An 18,625-nucleotide genomic window follows, 5' to 3' on the forward strand; every position below is an offset into this window, starting at 1 on the left:
TACCAAAGAAAAATGGAATATAGAGATAACTTGTCTCTTAATGTCTTTAATTTTTTTTTCCCTCCTAAGCTCTGTAGTCTGAGGATGGTCTAGCACATTTCTCCTGGAATGTTCAGTGAAAGAAAATTTCATCTGATGAAAAATAGGGATATTTAATGCATTTTCAGGCACAGCAATTACTTTTTATGAAATGATTACTTAAGTATAAATTCCAGTAATCCTTAGGAGTTCTTTTACAAAATAACCATTCCAGATGCATCAGGGCGATGCTAACTGAAGGCTAAAATAGTCCATCTCTGACAACGAAAGGTCATTCTGAATAAAGATTTAATGCCTCTGAAATTATAGCGGGAGTTAAATGGAACTATTTAATTTATAAAACCCTGATTTATATATGCTCACTCTGTTCTTAGCCTTTTGAAAGTAGCTGACTCACTCACCTGTCAAGTGAGGAAGATCAACGACAAACCAGGCCCGGGCATTCCTGCTACCTCTGGAACTCGCCTAGATTATAGATGCTATTCCTGCGTCACGGCTGTCACCAAGGTCTGTCACCAAGATGTTCGCCATCACCATTACGGCCTCCAGCACCACTGTCACATCCCCTGCCTTGGGGAACTCACCACTCCCCGTTAAAATCAAACAAACAACCCTGCCTGCTTCGTTGATCCTACTTGGCCAAGTAATAGAGAGAGCCGGTTAGGGAAGAAATGATGATGTATTCTTAGGAAACCGGAGGTGGCATGTACCCAACCATGATATACTCCTGGAACAAGAGGCTTATCATGATCACCAGAAAATGTAGTCAGACCAGGAAGCTGAGCAGTTGTGTTTCCACCACCCACCTCTCACAGCTGTGCTCTGGAAGACCCCAAACCAGCTCCCATCACTAATGTACTCCAAAGACCTGGGGCCTCCGTGAGAAAGAAGATGAAACAACAGCAGTTATAGCGTAACGGTAGCCTCAATTTGCCCTCTGACCCCTGCCCTTCTATTGGCCACGAGCCCCATAAAGCTGCACCTCCAGGTTAACCTACAGCCTCGCTAACTTTAGCAAAAACAGTACTTTGCTAACTTCCAGGATTCTGCTCCCAAATCTGCAGTCACTGCCTATCGGAGGTTCTGAACCTTATTGGTAATCTGAGGAAGGTTAGCCTTTAGTTGAAAGTTCAAGCACAGGAAGATTCTGTAAGTTTAAAAGCCCTCCGCACCCCCAGGCGATTCTGTGGATTTATCATGCTTTAGAACAACAGGCTGTGGTAGGACTACCTCAGCACGTCTCTAGTCCTGGCATCACAACGCTCCCTGTTCCAAGTATTCTTTGACTGGTGGCGGTAGGATCCGAACACAAGTCCTTGAGAGTCCTGGCTCCTCTCTGGCCAGGGAATCAATCAATCAATAGGTGGTCCTGACACATGACCGGCGCAAAGGCTTTGCGGCCATCCAATCCTCTTTCTTACTGTCTAAGAAGACCTACTAGTGCCTGGAGTTAGAGCTCCAGGGTGTGAAAGGAGGGGTGGGGTGGGTGTCCGGGGAGGGAGGGTGTACAGGCTTCCGAAGGAGTAACGTGATCTGCTCTGTCACCCGGGACTCTCCCAGACGACTCAGAGTCAGAACCACACCATGGTGATACAAGGGTTGTACAGATCCTTCCTCCGCTCTACGTCTAAATAGGGGTACTGTGGAAATGACTCACTCCAGAGTGCTCTTCTTCCTGTCACGAGACACTGTTTGCAAATATCTTTTAAAAATAGATATGTTGAGGTGAGGGAGGTAATCTGAAAAGACACAAAGAGTGTGCGCTCCAGCACACATGTAAAGAGTGGGTAAGATAGCATACATTTGTGGTGTCAGTGCTGGAGAGGCAGAAGGAGATGGAGCCGTGGGAATCACAGTAAGCCCGGCTTACTTGGCAAGTTTCAGGCCAATGGGAGACTCTCTCCAAAGATTGTAGGTGGTACCTACGGAATGATGTTTGAGTTTTCTCTCTGGTTTACACACAGGCATGCACACACACACACACACACACACACACACACACATTGGATGTGTCTTTTTTCCACTATTTCTCCCGTCCTTTCATGTACCAGTTACTGACTCTCTGATCATGAAGGAAATCGTCTTTTTTCAATGGAAGAGCCAACCAGACAATCTCTGATTTCAGAAACCATTTATATTCTTATTTCAGTGGCGGTACTCAGAGATCTCAAAAAAAAAAAAAAGTTTCATCCACCTACTACAAGCTTCTAAAGCCGATTTACTTGACTGAGTGCAAATCTTGGTTCAGAGTTCCTCCATTCTCTAGCTGCTGAGATTGTACCCCTGGAGTCAAAGTCTAGGCTGGGCAGCTTGGCCTCTAAACACAACTCACGGTGTCTTCCCACTGAAAACATCTCCTTTTACGACACTTAAGGGCCAGCCTCCACCAAGATGAGGTACCTGCAGGAAAAGAACCGCAGACGGAAGGACGGGCTGACAGGCACAGAGAAGCTCAAAGTGGTAGTATCCATCCGACTCTCCTCCCGCTGTTCAACTCCTTACCCATACTGGAGGCCACTTCCGGTCTGTCCGCCTACCACCTCTTCTCTTAGCCATTCCCCACGTGCCTCCTAAAAAGTTCCACCAGTCTCTCTGGCTACCAAGATCCTCTCCTAGGCCCCGTACCTCGATTTGGAGGCCTGTCGAACCAAGATCAAGTATCTTTGGTTACTTCAGTGCTTCCGTTCACGGAAGAGGGAGTGGCTAGAGCGACAGTCACGGAATTCTGCCTTGCGTCTTGAAAACAGAATACACCAGAAAATGTAGAGTTAAATGAACACAGACGTAAAAACAAATACATCCTATATCAGTCCCCTGAGATGGCTCTGGCTTGCCTGTACACTGTCCCACAGGCGGCAAAGGGAATGATGCTGTCTCCAGACTGGGTCATAACACCCTCTCACACACCCAGACAAGGCACCGACTCACAAGTACCGCTTCATCTGGAATTCTCAGTCAGCCATACTGAGAACCACACCACACTCTTCTTTTGTTCTCCAGGACAGCTCCACCTCTTGTCCTCACCTGTCAGGTTGCGTGACCTCAGTGTTCGGGCCTCATTCTCCTAGGATTTCTCAGAAAACAGAGCATATGGCGTTGAAACAAGATGAAGCAGGTGACTGAGATTCTTCCTCCCCAGTTTAGAATCTTAGAGTCAGCCTAGCTGTGTATCATCCCTGACTACGGATTCCAGGAAGGAATAAAGAAGCTGATTTCCCTGTATCCAAGACGGCTAAGCTCTCCGATGGCAGCAATTAACATCCATCTGTGCTCTTTCACTAATGCAGATCCAGCATGTAGGTAAGGACTTGGCAGGGTGACAGAGGATCTCTTTGTCTGGGGGTGAAAGTAATTTATTAGGAGAATATGCAGAGAGATGGGCAGGTGTTCCTTGAATTATGATAAGACGTCTCTTGGGGAGCTTTATGAGTAGACGTGTCTTAAACATGGCTGGTTTTGATGGTCTCTGACTTTTAGAGGGTGACCTTTGAATTCTGAAGCCTCAAATCCTGAAGCGGGAGGTGACGTTATGGGATGCTTTCAAAGACTTCGGCGCTTCATGCCTGGCTTTAATTATCTCTCCCTGGTTGTGAACTTCTGGCAAAGATACAAAAGTGCTGCTGCTGCCCTGCCAGTGAGCTGGTCACTCCCGTGGAGATGGATAAATCATTCTTGATCCAGCCAGAATTCTCATCACGCTTTAGAGTCACCGATGCGTGGGATGCAAATTAGTAGCCCAACCAGGAAAGCAAGGCAGAGGATGCGGGCTTCGTGCCAAGTGGGCCAAAGCCCTGGCATGCATTTGGTGATAAATATCAGTCCTGGCATGCTTTCAGCATTTAAGTCTGGCCTATTAACCCAGTAGCTGGGACAGTGGGACACTCTGGTTTAGGCCACCCTTGCGGTTGAATCATAATGACGGGGTCACCCTTTCCTGGAGACTCGCATTATGGCTTTGTGAGGGTTCGTCTTGATTGCATTGAGAAGCGCCTAGATGGGTTAAGTGTATCTCTGGTGTGTCTGCAAGGAAGGTTCCAGGTTAAATCGCCTAAGGAAGAAACAGCCACCCTGGCTGTGGGTGACCCCATCCCAGAAGCTTGGGCCTAGATGGAATGAAAAGGGGGAAAGAGAGGGAGCCTGCTAATGCAGCTGCTTTCCTCTCCCGAGAGAGCTATTCTGCTCCACCACATTTCAGTCCTCAAAACTCTGAAACCAGGAACGGAAGTTAACACTTGCTCCATTAAGCTGTTTTGTTCAGATGTTTTGTCTTCGAAGCAACAGCAAAAAGACTATAACACAGCTGTTGGACAGGATGACGTAATTTTACATCTACCCAAGTGTCCCGGGTAGTTTTATTGTCAGGTTGACACAACCAAGAGTCCCCCTGAGAAGAGGGAGTCTCGATCGAGGGATTGCTTAGATCAAATTGACCTGTGGCCATGACTACGGGGAATCATCCTCGTTGTTGATTGCTGCGGGCAGTGCCATCCTTGAGCCGCTGGTATAAGGCTGTATGAGAAGGCTGGCTTAGCATAACAGGAGAGAGCAATCCAGTGTCCAGTGTTCTTTCCTGCTTCCTGCCTTTGCTCCCGCTTGAGTTCCTGCCCCAGCTTCCCCCAGTGATGGTCCCTTAGCTCTGAGCTGAAATAAACCCCTTCCTTCTCAAGATGTATTTGGGCAGTACTTCGTCACAGCAACACGCAAGCAAACTAGAGCACCGAGTAAATATGATTTCTATAGGATGTGTGTCGTATCATATTTTTACTGCCTGAAAGTGGCAACGAGAATCCTTTTGTTAATCATTTTGAGAGGGATTATTTTTTTAGAAATAGCAAATAATAGCAAAAACAATACTGAAGATAAAGAGTGCCCACATGAACTAGAATAAAGAGCAAAACCAGCCAAAAAGCCAGACTTGGGAGCTGGCAAATTAGGCAGTGTCTGTGCAGCTTGGCAGAGTTCCTTAAAATAACTCCACACTGCCCCAGGCAAACAGCCAGCACAGTCAAAGAGGCTCCTTCACTGAGACAGCCTGGGTAACCAGCCTCCTCAAGTCTCTCTGGGCTGGACCTCAGGCTTCCCTGATTATTGGTGGTGGGGATGTGGGGGACAAATGTGCAAAACAATTGTTTCAGACATTTAACTTGCCTGACCATGTTCCCAGGTCTCTCCTGGTCTTCTCATAACCAAACCAACGTCTGGGTTTGGTCCAACAATAACTACCTGTTAGAGTTTAAAGAAACTGTTAGGACTTAAAGGCAAAGGGTAAAGGTCCCTGTTGCACTGTCTAGAGACCTGAGTCCCACCTCCAGACTCCTTTAAAGTTGGAAAGAGAGAATGCCACACACCTTTAATCCCAGCACTCGGGAGGCAGAGGCAAGTGGATCTCTGTGAGTTTGAGATCAGCCTGGCCTACAAAGTGAGTCCAGGACAGCCGGGTTTCCATTTATACAGAGAAACCATGTCTTGAAAAACCTAAATAAATAAATAAATAAATAAATAAATAGTGAAAAATGTAAATTCTGATTTACAGAAGAGAGCGGATGGACTGTATTAAAGGAAAATATACTCAATAAGCACACTCCACTCATGAAAAGCCATAGGAGAAATTATCTAAAGCATGTGTGGGTCTACAAGTAGCTTCAAGGAAGCCAGGCATGGAGGTATATGACTATATATACCACGGAATTCAGGAGGTGAATGCCAAAGGAGCAGGAGTTCAAAGCCAGCCTAAGCTACGTAAGACCCTGCTTCAAAATGACTGAACCAAATCAACAAATAGAAAATAAATTACTGCAAAAAAAAGAAGAGAAAAAGAAACCTGTAAATTAAACTCAGACAAAAAGAATAGGAGACAAGTACCCTACAGTCAAGAGAGCACTTACTCTTGGGGGAAGATGAATTGGGACTCCGGCTGCATATGTCCAGGATACCCAGAATATCCAGAGAACGTCTTTCGACATGAAGGATGGACTCAGAGGCACTTGTCTTACATAATTCGTTAAGCCGCTTGAGCCACTGTCAAGGCAGAAAGCCTCCTGAACAGAGGCTTGGATATTTAACAAGCTGAGGCGTAGAAAAACATAATGCTGCTATTCATGCGTTCCACACTGAACCTCAATAGGCCTGCAAATTACATGATCCTTATCAAAAGCTCTGAGAGCACATGAAGCAATTATGGGGAGACTGCTAAAAAGAAATGATATGGGAGCCGGCGGGGGGGGGGGTCGCTCAGCAGAAGAGCCATGAGCTTGAGGCCTATCTGAGGAGAAGTAGGAGGAGGTATATAGTGACGATTGTATTGATTTGACTCCTAATTTTCTGGACATAAACACCATGTGTTGTCTACTGAGGGAACGCTGCGGCCGCAAAACAGGAAAAGGTAAACCAAACTTGTTACCCCGAGCATCACCACACAAAAAGAAAATCTGTCTTTTAGAAGCCGTAAAACAAATTAAATTTCACTTCTACATTTCAGAGCATGTACATGTCCTCGTTTGATTTTCTGTTGCTGTATTACAATACTCTGACCAAAATTACTCAGGGAAGAAAGGGTTTATATTCCATCTTACTCTCCCGAGTTCCAGGCCTCCATTGATGGAAGTCAAGGCAGGGACCTACAGACAGGAACCAAAGCAGAGACCACACCAAGGTCTCTTACTCCCAGATTCACATTTTGTTTCCTTTCTTATACATCCCAGGCCCATCTGCCAAGCGATCTGTATTACCCAAGGAGGGTTGAGCCCTTCTCTAACAATTGTCAGTCAAGAAAATGCCACATAGACAAGCCCACAGGCTACACTGATGGAGGAAATGCTCCCCCCCCCCAGAGAGATTCTCTCTAAGCAATTCTGGGTTGTGTCAAGTTACCAGGAGAGTATATATCTGTGCTCAAAGCCAAACACGGTACAATATATTATATCTTGATATATTACCTGAAGATCACGCTTATTACAGAGCTTATATAGAACCTTATGCTGAACAGCATAATTTTGCTACTGCTGGGAGATTGGCAAGACTTACCTCGATTTGTCGTTGATATTAAAAAGTATATTTTAAATAGGTTTCATAAGAAAGTAACTATATACTTATGCCTCAATTCACTCAATTATTACACACATAAAAGTGGTGTTAAAAATCTAAAAAGAGGGGCTGGAGAGACGGCTCAGTAGTTAAGAGCACTGGCTGCTCTCCCAGAGGACCTGGGCTCAGTTCTCAGTACCCACATGGTAGATGACCTGTAACTCTGGTTCCGGGCAATCCAGATCTTTTCTGATCTTTATCAGTACCAGACGTGCATGTGATACACATACGATAAATGCTGGAAAACACTAATTCACATAAAATGTTATTGTTTTAAAAGGCAAGTGGAGAAGCAGTTTGGCAGATGCCAGGCTATTGCGCAAAACCAGCCTCACTCGGCCTCTGCCCCCTAACATGGCCCCATCCATCATCTAGTTTCTTCCTACTGCTTGTGGTTTGTGAAAATAAGCACAAAGTGGTTAGTACACAGCAAATGCAAATGAAGCCACCACAAGACATCACTATGCATTCACTAGAGCGACAAAAATAAAATGTCTGACAATGCAAGTGTTGATGAGGAGGTGGGACAGTCAGGACCACTGCACAGCTGATGGGACCACACAGGATCACAGCCACCTTAGAAGATAGTTTGGTAGTTATCTTGTAAACACACATCTGTTCTTCAATCACATATGTGTGTATGAATATTTGTACATATATATAGTACATACATAGGAGAAATGAAATTGTATGTCTACATAGTCTTTAAAAAGGCCATTTGACCTCTGGGAGGCAACCAAGGGCAAGAAAAAAAGCTTATATTGTTTTGGGTGTCACTTGGACTACCCTGACCAACAACTCAAATAAAGATTTCTCACATACATATATACATGCATGTTTGTATCACATATAATTTTAGGTAAATAAAAATTAATATGACTCATCGAGGGTTTATGAAACATCCTTGGTGTTATTTGTCCTTCCTCCTTACCTTTTTATTTTTTTGTATTGACTTCCCTCTCCCATCCCAACTAAATCCCCACCCCCCATTTTCCTATTTTCCATATCCCCTGTGTCCTGCTTTCCTCCCCTCACTAGAGGACCTACATGGTCCTTCTTTACTTTCCTGGTTTCTTTGGTTACTTCAGGTTATAGAGCCACATCTGAAGATTTAGAATGAGGAACTGCAGATGAGAGAGAATATGAAAGCCTTTGACTTTCTGGGTCTGGGTTGCCTTAGCAGTATAACGTTTTCTAGTCTTACTGATTTACCGTAAATTTCATGATTCCTTTTTTCTTTGCAGCTGAATACTATTCTAATTGTGTATATGTACCACATATCAATAGTGGCACTTAGCAGTAACCAACAGATGTCTAATTGAACTTAAGGCCTTCTGTTCAACAGAAGGGAAATCTTGCCTGGTACTGTAAACCTAGCCAACTACCCCGGGCTAATGAGGTCACAGATTTTAGAGGAGGGCCTACTGCTGCTATTTTACCAGGCCAGCATAATTTCTGACTGCATTCTAAAATGTAACCTTATATCTACAGATAAGGGCAGCTTGTTCCTCATCAAAGAAGCTTCTCGTTGCAACAAGTGGAGCCATTAAGGAAAAATCGCCACTGGTCATGATACAGAGATAATTGACTGTGGAGCACCCAGCCCCAAGAGATACATTCATAACACAGCTTCAGCATCTACATTTCAGGGAACACCTCAGAAGAGGGGGTGGCAAGATTGTAGGAGTCAGGGGGCCAGGACGTTTGTGGGGAGTTTGTGTCTCCTAGAAATGACAGGGAAGCTTCACCCAGGATACCCACCAAAATGGCTGCCTAAAGAAGACTTGAACAATGAGCAAAGAGCAATAGACATGCTAAAGTGAGAGGGGCAACAGTCACAGGGCCTCACCCCTAGATAAAGAACTACTTGCCATGACAGCTGAGAGAGGGCAAATTAGTCTCTCCTAGGGATGAGCCCCCTAGTTAGTTATCCAATACAAAATGGTTAGTGCTGAAATTATATACATATGAGCAGCACTAAACAGACTTAGCAGGTTGTATTTATGTATAGCTAGCTAGCTAGCTAGCTAGATGATAGAGAGATAGATGATAGATAGATAGAGACATATACAGTATGTGTGTAAAAATAATGATCAAAGAAAAGCCATTAATTGGAGAGGGAGTGAGGGAGAGTATGGAAAGGATTATTCAAGGGGAGAAAGAGAAGAGGGAAGTGATATAATATTTTAGTTAAAACTTAAGTGTTAAAAAAAAAAAAAAAAGAGCCGTGACAGATCTCACCTAAACACAAATGTCAGGAGCATAAGGAATGTGGATGGGCCTGCTGTTTTTCCTCGTATATAAAGATTTCTGTGAGTCACAGTGGAGAGAAACAAATGCAAAGTATATGTGAAAAAGCTCTGCTACCCTCACCCTTAGGGTACATGTCAGAGGTCGCATGGGAAAAGTTCAGCACACACATGAATAACAAATGCAGGAAAGTCTTTAATCATTCTCCGTGTTGGGTCAGAGGGACCCGACCCTTGCTAAGCAGTATTTGCCTAGGGACTAAACACGGCTAATTTTTGTTAAGAATGTTAATTTTCTAGGTCTTTATTCTGAGTACCCTCTTATGTTTTTGTTTTATGAATGAGAAAACTGTCAAGAGTATGTGCTGGGCCCTTGAGTGACAGCTGACTGGCCTTCTTCTCATGGCTGCCTTGAGTGGCAGCTGTCAGCCAAGTAGCCTGTCGTCTGCCTTGAGTACTCTCCTCAGTCCAGAGAAACTCCTCTCCCACTTTAGGGAACATTGCAACCGTGGCTGCTTTGGAAGCTCCACCTTCTGCTTCAGGAGGCCTTGCTCGCATCACCAGGCCAGATTGCCTGGGCTCCCTCAGACTTTCCCTCAGCCCTGACAAAGTTCTTCGGATTCTAGGCAGCCACACCCATTCTGCAGCCTGTCTTGCTGTGGAAAGGGGCACAACCCCTCAAGGACATGACAAACACCTTACGACTGGTGCTTCTTCAAAGCTATTCTGGTTGGTGCGTGTGTTAGTGGTTGGCGGTGGGCCTATCACAGAAGCCCTGTGCAAGCCTGCAGTGCTCTTCCCCAATCTGCTTTCAAAGTTTCTTCTCAGGTCAGTCTGAGGTGCTGTCAAAAGATGCTGGTCAAAAGATACTAACAGAATTATGTGGGCTGCATCAGTCTAGACATTGAATTGAGGATATGAAGGCCACTGTTAAAAGCATTATATTGTACACTGAAAAACTGCTGCAAGCTGGGTGCTTTTCCCAGGCTTGCACAAAGGAAGCCACCTGCGTGGGATGAAAGAGTTGAGGTTAGTTCACAGTCACAATCATTCTACCATATACAGGCACATCAAGGTATGCTGGGCACATTAAATAAATGGATTTATACTTACATTTTTATTTTATGTGTGGGAGTCTTTTGCCTACAAGTATGTATGTGCAGCATGAGTGCCTGGGGCCTCTGAAGGTCAGAAGAGGGTATTGGGTCCCCTGGAACTGGTGTTATGACAGTCAGTGGACCACCATGTGGATGCTGAGAACCGAACCTCAGTCCTCCATAAGAGCAACAAGTGCTCTTAACAACTGAGATATCATTCTGTGATAGTAAACGTTAGAAATATCCAAAATTTCCAATGTTAAGTACGTGAGTCAACTAATCAAAGTATACTAGCAAAATGGAATATAATATAGCAATAGCAAGGCTTGCTACCCACACTGGCAAAGATGATCCCTTCCTTCCTTCCTTCCTTCCTTCCTTCCTTCCTTCCTTCCTTTCTTTCTTCCTTTCTTCCTTCCTTTCTCTCTCTCTCTCTCTCTCTCTCTCTCTCTCTCTCTCTCTCTCTCTTTCTTTCTTTCTTTCTTTCTTTCTCTTAGTTTTGAGGCAGGATCTCACTATGTAACCTTGGTTAGCCCAGGACTTGCTATATAGATCAAGCTGGCCAGCCTGATCTACAAAGTGAATCCAGGACAGCCAAGGCTACACACAGAGAAACCCTGTCTCAAAATACCTAAAAACAAAACAAAACAAAAACCCTCTAAATCAAATGAGCAAAGCTCATATGAACTCACAGAGACTGAGGCCTGCACATGCCTGCATTAGGCTTTCTGCATATATATCATGGCCTCCAGTTCTGTTTTTATAGGGTTCTTAAGTGTACAAATGAGTGGGTCTCTGATTCTTGTGCCTTCTCTTGGGTTCTTTTCCTTCTGTTTCTTTATCTTGTCCAACTGTGAAATGATAGTTTGGGTTTATTTTGGTGTATTTTATCATGTTTTTTTATATATAAGATATATATTTTTTAAATATTTATTTATTATGTATAGAATGATCTGCTTGCATGTGTGCTTGCACACCAGAAGAGGGCACCAGATCTCACTATAGTTGGTTGGGAGCCATCATGTGGTTGCTGGGAATGGAACTCAGAACCTCTGGAAGAACAGACAGTGCTCTTGACCTCTGAGTCAGCTCTCCAGCTCTCTTGTTATATTTTTAAAATGAGTGAATGACATCCTAGCCACTAGGGTAAAGGTTAACCTAGATATATTTATTTGTTTTTGTCTTTTGATTTTTTTGTGACTGGGTTTCTATGTGTAACAGCCCTGGCTGTCTTAGACTCACTTTGTAGAGCAGGACTTGAACTCACAGAGATTCACCTGCCTCTGTCTCCCAAATTTAGGAATTAAAGGCATGCTGACCATGGTCAGCAGAAAATTTAATTTCTAAAAGGATTCAGAGTTCAGAAAACTTCTAGTAGGTTACTGTTCCGAAACACAGCTTCCTGGAACAAGAATTTTGATGACACAAATCTTCTTGAAGAGATAGTGGGAATAAGAGATGAAAATAGGAAATTCTTATAGCAGGCTTAAAAATTATTATTATTATTATGTTTTCAAAGTTTGGGATTGGGGTTGGATTTTTCTTTTTTAAAAAAGTCACGTTGTGGAGAATTAGGCTTTTATTGTTTCTCCAACATTATTTAGCAACAATAAAGCACCTTTTAAAACTCACCAGTGATGAAATGTTACAGATTTTAAATGTTTCTCAAGGTTTTGTCTAATGGATTTTCAGGGGTCTGAATAGTTGTATCTTGCCCTTGACCTACACAGCTTAATTATCCTTATAGATTGACTCATGGTATTGCCTCATCTACCAAAGTGTGCTATTAATGAATCTCTGTACCTTTTGTGGAATCCAGAGTTCTTCCCTCTTCCTCCTAGCTGGTGATCAAAAACCCAGCTATGTCTCCTCCCCCTGCCTGAGAGAGAAAACTCACAAGACAAATGAGCAGAGAGTTGCACCTTGATATCCTGGTGGAGGTCCACACAAGTGGCTCTCGTATGAGATTCTTTTTAATTACACAACAAAACAAGATGGCGGAAGCAGGGCCAGCCATCAGAGTAGAAAAGGAGGTGGTGAAGACGGGGTGATTGCTGCACCTTAGGAGGACAGGATTGTCTCTTGCAGTAGTCAAGGTCTCATTCCTGTAGCACCAGGTTTTATTTTTAAAATAGATAGCCTTTGAGAACTCCTTCCACGGCAACATTTTAGAGAACGCAGCACTCCTGAAAACGTGGCGTTTTTCAAGAATGTTTATGCACTTTTATGAACATGTGTGTGCGTGTGTGTACTCAGAAAATGTATAAGCAGACTTCCAAAGATGAGAATTCTTTCTAGTTCTCTCACCCAAGCTGTTCCTGCCTCTCATTGTCTGAACTTGTTTTGCTACATTTATTATTGACATCTTGTTTTGACTTTTGAGGCAGGGTCTCATTCTGTAACCTAGGCTATGTTGGAACTCAGTCTATAACCCAGGCTGGCTTTGAATCCCTGATGATCTTAACAGTCTCTGTTTCCCAAGTCCTGGGAATACATGTGAAAGGAACAGGCTAGTTTTGCAGGTTTCTTTATAAATCTTATACCCCGTATTAAACTAAGCTCTTCCAGTGCTTTTCCAGGAAGCAGAAGGACGAAAGGAGAAGCAGGTGAATTGAGACAAGACCCACTCTGTTGCAAAGAAATGCCAAAGGTCTCCACTCCAATGGGGAAGAATGTCCAGAAATGCAGTACCAGATAGGGTTGCCTGGCAACTGGTACAGATGTCCTGGGAGGGAGTGACTGGACTTGGGTGCCTAAAATGAACCAATCATTTTAAAAGTCAACCACCCTATAGCCTCTTCCCTCAATCCTAAACTGCCAAGCTTGCAAACTCCCACCCCTGTGCTTCCCACATTTTTCCCTTTAAAAACTCCAGGCTTTTGTCTCTCGGTGCTGTTCCTCAATGGTTTGGAGGGCAGCCACAAAAAACAATGGCTTGAATAAACCTCTTGCTATTGCATCAGTTCACTCTCCCAAGTTCCCTTCATCTGCCTGCCCGGTAATTGGGCTCTCACTGGGTGCAACACATGAATGAACCACCATACCCAGTTTTGAACTTATTTTTTTTTTTTTTTACATTCTGCAAGAAAATTTATTGTTAATTTTCACTTTATTAATCCTCCTATAAACTATTTTCCTATTTAGTAGAATAAAAAATTATCTTACCCTTATTATTTGTTCTGTTTCATTTTGGAAATTTTGATGATTCTGTTAGTTATAGACAACCAGCAAGAGATTCTTGTGTAGGTAGGTACATAGATAGATGATAGAATCATTTTAAAGGCAAATCTATTTTTAAACTACTTGAAAATTCTCTTAAGAATTATTTGAATCTTTGCTCTTTAAATGGTTCTTTGAACAAGTTGTAGCATCTTACTGTTTTCCTTATTACTGAACTAAACAGGATTTGGCACATGCATGCTTTATGCTTACTTTACCTGGCTGAAACCTGGCCTTTTGGCTGGGGACCTGGTTTGGTGGCAGAGCCGTTCCTGTAGCATGCATGAGGCATTTGTAAATACACACACACACACACACACACACTTACACACTCTCAGATTTAGAAATACACACATACACACACACACACACACACACACATATAGTAATGAGGATCAAAGCTAGGACCTTGCACATGTGCAGTTTCAGTTTCCCCAGAAAGATATTAGCTGAAACTAATGGACAGGACACTTTGAAGCTATGCTAATGTAGGGGTCAGCGTTGAAGGGCACCTACCTCACACAGCTGCTAACAAAACCACTTTATTATTCATCCCAGGACTTACTGAGAGGAACTTCAGTAGAAATCTTCAAACAATAAATTGTGTCACTAGTTTTTTTAAACCATAGGCCTTACTTTGCTGAGGCTGTCAGCACTCAGGTATTACATTATACATTTTTTAAAATTTCTTTTTAAAGATGTGTGTGTCCTCTGGAAGAACAGCAAATACCCTTAACCACTGAAACATCTCTCCAGCCCCTATACCACAGCCTTTTAAAAGTGAAAAAGAAATAAATTGTACTCCATATGTACGGGTGTTCTGCCTGAATATACGTCTGTGCGCCACATGCGTGGCTGGTGCTTGTGAAAACCGGAAAGAGTGCCTCCTCCCTTGGAAGTGGAGATGTACTCAGTTGTGAGCTGCCATGTGGGTGCTAGAAACCAAACTGGTCCCCCGGGAGAGCAGAAGGAGCTCTGAACTGCTAAGCCATTTCTCAAGCTCCTCCGCTATCATATTCTTACCTAGTCTTAACCGAGGCATGTCCTTACAATACAATGGTAGTGTAAATCAAACTTTGGAATCCGAGTATATGTCCCAATTCACCTTACTCAGTCAAAGACATTATAGTGCCAGTCTGGATAGTTCGTTCTCACTGGTGTTTTGTCAGCGGGGTGGTTGTGGTGGTGGTGGTGGCGGTGGTGTGGTAATTTGGGGAGCCAACAATTCAAATAAGAGCTACTTATTTCTAGTCTGGGCTTTTAGGGCTGACGCTGCTCCAAACGCTGCTGTGTATTTTCCTTTTGTTGGTCCATTGATGTTTTTGAGAAAGGCTCTCCCTCATGGCTTAGCCTGGAACTTACAGAGATCCACCTGCCCCTGCTCCTGAGTGCTGGGATTAAAGGCCAGCACCACCACGCTCAGCCCTTGTACATTTGTAAAGTGGCTGCACCCACCCTCTCTTGGAGGAGGTTGGGTGCTTGTGTTCTCATGTCCCCAAATGGTACGTTCTGATAACTTTGGTCTAGGGCGATGAGTTTTTACTACCACTGGCATCAGTGATGTGATTCTACTGTTTGAAGAGACTCTTAGGCAGGAAGATAAAAGTCACAAACACAATGAGTTCTTGGGGAGTGCAAAGCCAGGGGAGGCTGACGGTGATCTGTGTCACTAAAAGAACGGAGTCTTCCTTCATCAGTATGTGCCTGACAAAGTCAAAGTGAGCACAGGCATGGCTTTGGCAATAATTCTTACAATAGCTGAGCTATGAAGCCAGCTGTTGCTGGATGAATGGATAAAGATAATGTGTACTAACGGCATCTTATTCAAATATAAAGAAGAATAAAAGTATGTTGTTGACAAGAAAGTGGGTACAACTGGGGATCTTTGTGTTAAGCAAAACAGGCCATATTCTAAGACAAATGTATATTTTCTCTCATGTGAGGAATCCAGATTAGAAGAAAAAGGACATAGACACATAAGGGGAATAATTTAGGAAGAGAAAGCAGATAAGTGGGAGAGAAAAGAGGAGGCATAAGAAGGTAATGGGTGATGAATATAATGAGTGTACATTATATACATGTATGTAAATGTCATGTTGAAACATTTTCTTCCTTTCATTTCTTCTTTCCTCCTTCTCTCCCCCCTCTCCCTGTCTTTCATTCCCTCTTGTCCACTTCTTTCTCTTCTCTTTTTTCTTTTCTTTCTTTTTTTTTTTTTTGTTTGTTTGTTTTGTCTTTTAAGATAGGATCTCAGTGTGTAGCTGAGGGCGGCCTTGAACTTGTACTCTCCCTACTCCTGGTTGCCTAGTGCTGGATTCACAGGTATTCCCCAGCAAGCCTGAATTAAGTGGCAGCACTAATTTAGACAGCAATGAACTCCCCCAACTCTGCTTCATCCACACCCTCACCATTTCCAAGTCGCCTGCCTGCTCCAGTGGGAATTTAGGTTGTAATCCCCCTGCCACGCTCAGTGTGGGAAAAGCCACTCTTTAAACTCTGAGTCTATTGCGTCACAGGTAACTAAGAGTAGGTTTTCCAGGCGAGGACTCTGCCCGCTAGAGTGTAAGGAACGAGGCCCATCGCTTTCCCTGGAGGGCAGCAAGCCCAGAGATGAGTTAGGACAGCTTGACCTGTTTCAAAAGCTAACTAAGAGAACCAGGGCTCTGCAGAAAGAAACAGTGGAGAGATGCGGAAGAGAGAAGAAAAAGATAGAAGAAGAAAGACTAGCAAAGAGGCCTCACTCAGTGTCTCTTACTCATCACAAGTAACATTTATGAACCATTTACAGTCGGAGGGGCTGCAGCTGCAGAGAACAGAACAGCTGCACGTTGCTAAACTGAAAGAATTCAATGCGCTGCAGAGTCTTTTATGTTATGAAAAAGAAATTAGTCATTAAAGACCATTACAGAGGTTATTCTGGTAGACGTAGGAGCAGAGCAGAACAGAAATCAAATGCAATTCCACACAATCAACGGAGACCCGCCGACTCCAGGCGTGAGGTCACGACTGTGCTCGTTGAAGAACTCTTTCTTTCCTGAAGATTTTTTTTTTAATTGGGTTGTTTGTTTTATTGTGTTCCTCCCCTCACCCCACCACCCCAGACTGGAAATAATGTGCTTAGGAGGCCTATCTGTGCTTGGTAATAATAGGCCCATTAAGAGAAGGAAGTGGTCCGCCTGTGCCTCCTGCCAGAAATTACAAAGAGGAAGGCACTCCTTCCCACCACCACGTGGGGAGGGAGAAATTGTCTCTTCACCCTTTCTTCCTATTCATTTCTGCTACAGTTGCTTAACCCTTTTGTAACTGGTATGTCTCTATCTACTTGGCTTCCTGTGACAGTTTGGGGGTAACTGACAGGTCAGCGGGGCAGAACAAGACGGTGGGGGGCTTGCACATTGTTGGAAATCCAGACACACACCAGCAACCGGAGGTGATGGTTCATTTCTGGAATCTCAGCATCTAGGAGGCTGACGCAGGAGGACTGAAACGAATCCAAGGCCATTCTGGGCCAGGCCACAGAACGAAGCCTTGTTTTTAAAATAAAACTAAAAAGACTGGGGAGGAGGCTCAGCTGATGGCCTGTCTGTCTTGCAAACATAAGGATTCAAGTTTGAGACTCAGAACCCAGGTTAAAAAGGCCTGGGGTGGGGTGGGGTGTACTTGCAATCACAGCACTAGGAGGTGGAGTCACACAGATACCCCAAGCTCATTGGCAACCCAGACCAGACTATTTGTTGAGCATCATGGAAGTCTCCTCCTTCCAGAGAAGGAGAGACCTGGTAATAACAAAGACCTGTGAGAGATACCTGTTAATTTAAAGGTATGGTCTAACAATGTTTATGATTAGTCTAAATTATGATTAGGGCAGTATATCTAACCTGCTATCATGATCAATACAAGACACAGGTACCTGATAGATTTCACAATAGCTTTACCTTACCTGGGGCAAGGCAGATATTAACCATCTAAACTACCTTTGTCACTTCTAAGCCCTTACCCCAGGCTATCTGTTTTAATCATTCCTATCTGAGCTACTACCCGTTCATAATTCCATAAACACTTGCTTATTCTTCATCTGGCCGTTTTTCTCCGTCCACTCGGGCCACGTGCTACACTCTCCTTCTAACCCATGGCGGCCTCTCCCTCTTTCCTCTTTGTGCATGTTTCCTTCTCCTTCTCATGAGCCTCCTCCCCTGAAAGTCCTCAGACTTGGCCACACCTAGCCCATTCTGCCTTGCCCAGGTTTAGGCCTTTTAATCAGCCAATCAGAAATAATCTCTTAGGCAAGGTTACAAATGTCATTTTGAGGTCAATGAGGGTCATAAAAGAGAGCAAGCAGGCCTCGGGGAGCAAATTAATAATCAAATACAAAGCACCAGATAATGCTCTTACAGATCGCACGCGTGCGCACACACACACTAGATAGATAGATAGATAGATAGATAGATAGATAGATAGATAGATAGATAGACAGATAGATGGAGTAGAGGAAGCCAGGACAACAAAATAATTGGGGTGGCTAGTAGAAAGCAAAGGACAGAAGGCCAAATCCTAGGATGCTAAGGGCCAGCCTTAGTCTTCTGCATCCCCTGTAGCTAAAGGAACACTGCTTTCTAGTGGAGAAGGGAGGCTGGCCTACACATCTGGGCTACCTAAGTATTGTTTAGGAACCAAAGAATTTATACCTACCATCACTTGTCACAGAGTTTGATGTGAATCTAAGGACTCCATCAGATGTCAATGATGAAGACGGATGGGAGAACAGCACGAGACTTCCTAGCAGTTGAGTGTGGCTCTCCTTTATTTCAGACCAGAAGCTGCTGCTCCCAGCCTGTTCTGAGACCGGTGTAGGTCTGTCAAAACAGAGCCCTGTCTCTACTCTCAGATCCCCTGTGGTGCCTTCCCGGGTTTCCACTCTGCCCCCAGCCACAGCCGCCA

At 43.9% G+C, this 18,625-nt stretch overlaps 1 long non-coding RNA gene across 2 annotated transcripts in view; it reads left to right on the top strand.

The window, feature by feature from the left end:
• Positions 1-18,625, top strand: part of LOC132654664 (uncharacterized) — a 58,481-nt gene that overhangs the window by 14,667 nt on the left and 25,189 nt on the right. The window contains exon 2 of one of the 2 annotated variants that reach the window (XR_009592330.1): positions 414-6,516. The exons of the other annotated variant lie outside the window; for it this stretch is intronic. This is a non-coding gene — a long non-coding RNA (uncharacterized LOC132654664). Of the gene's footprint in view, positions 1-413; positions 6,517-18,625 lie in introns of those variants that run through there. 2 annotated transcript variants of the gene reach the window in all.

The sequence above is a fragment of the Meriones unguiculatus genome, chromosome 6 (genome assembly GCF_030254825.1).
Source record: "Meriones unguiculatus strain TT.TT164.6M chromosome 6, Bangor_MerUng_6.1, whole genome shotgun sequence".
Taxonomy (NCBI): domain Eukaryota; kingdom Metazoa; phylum Chordata; class Mammalia; order Rodentia; family Muridae; genus Meriones; species Meriones unguiculatus.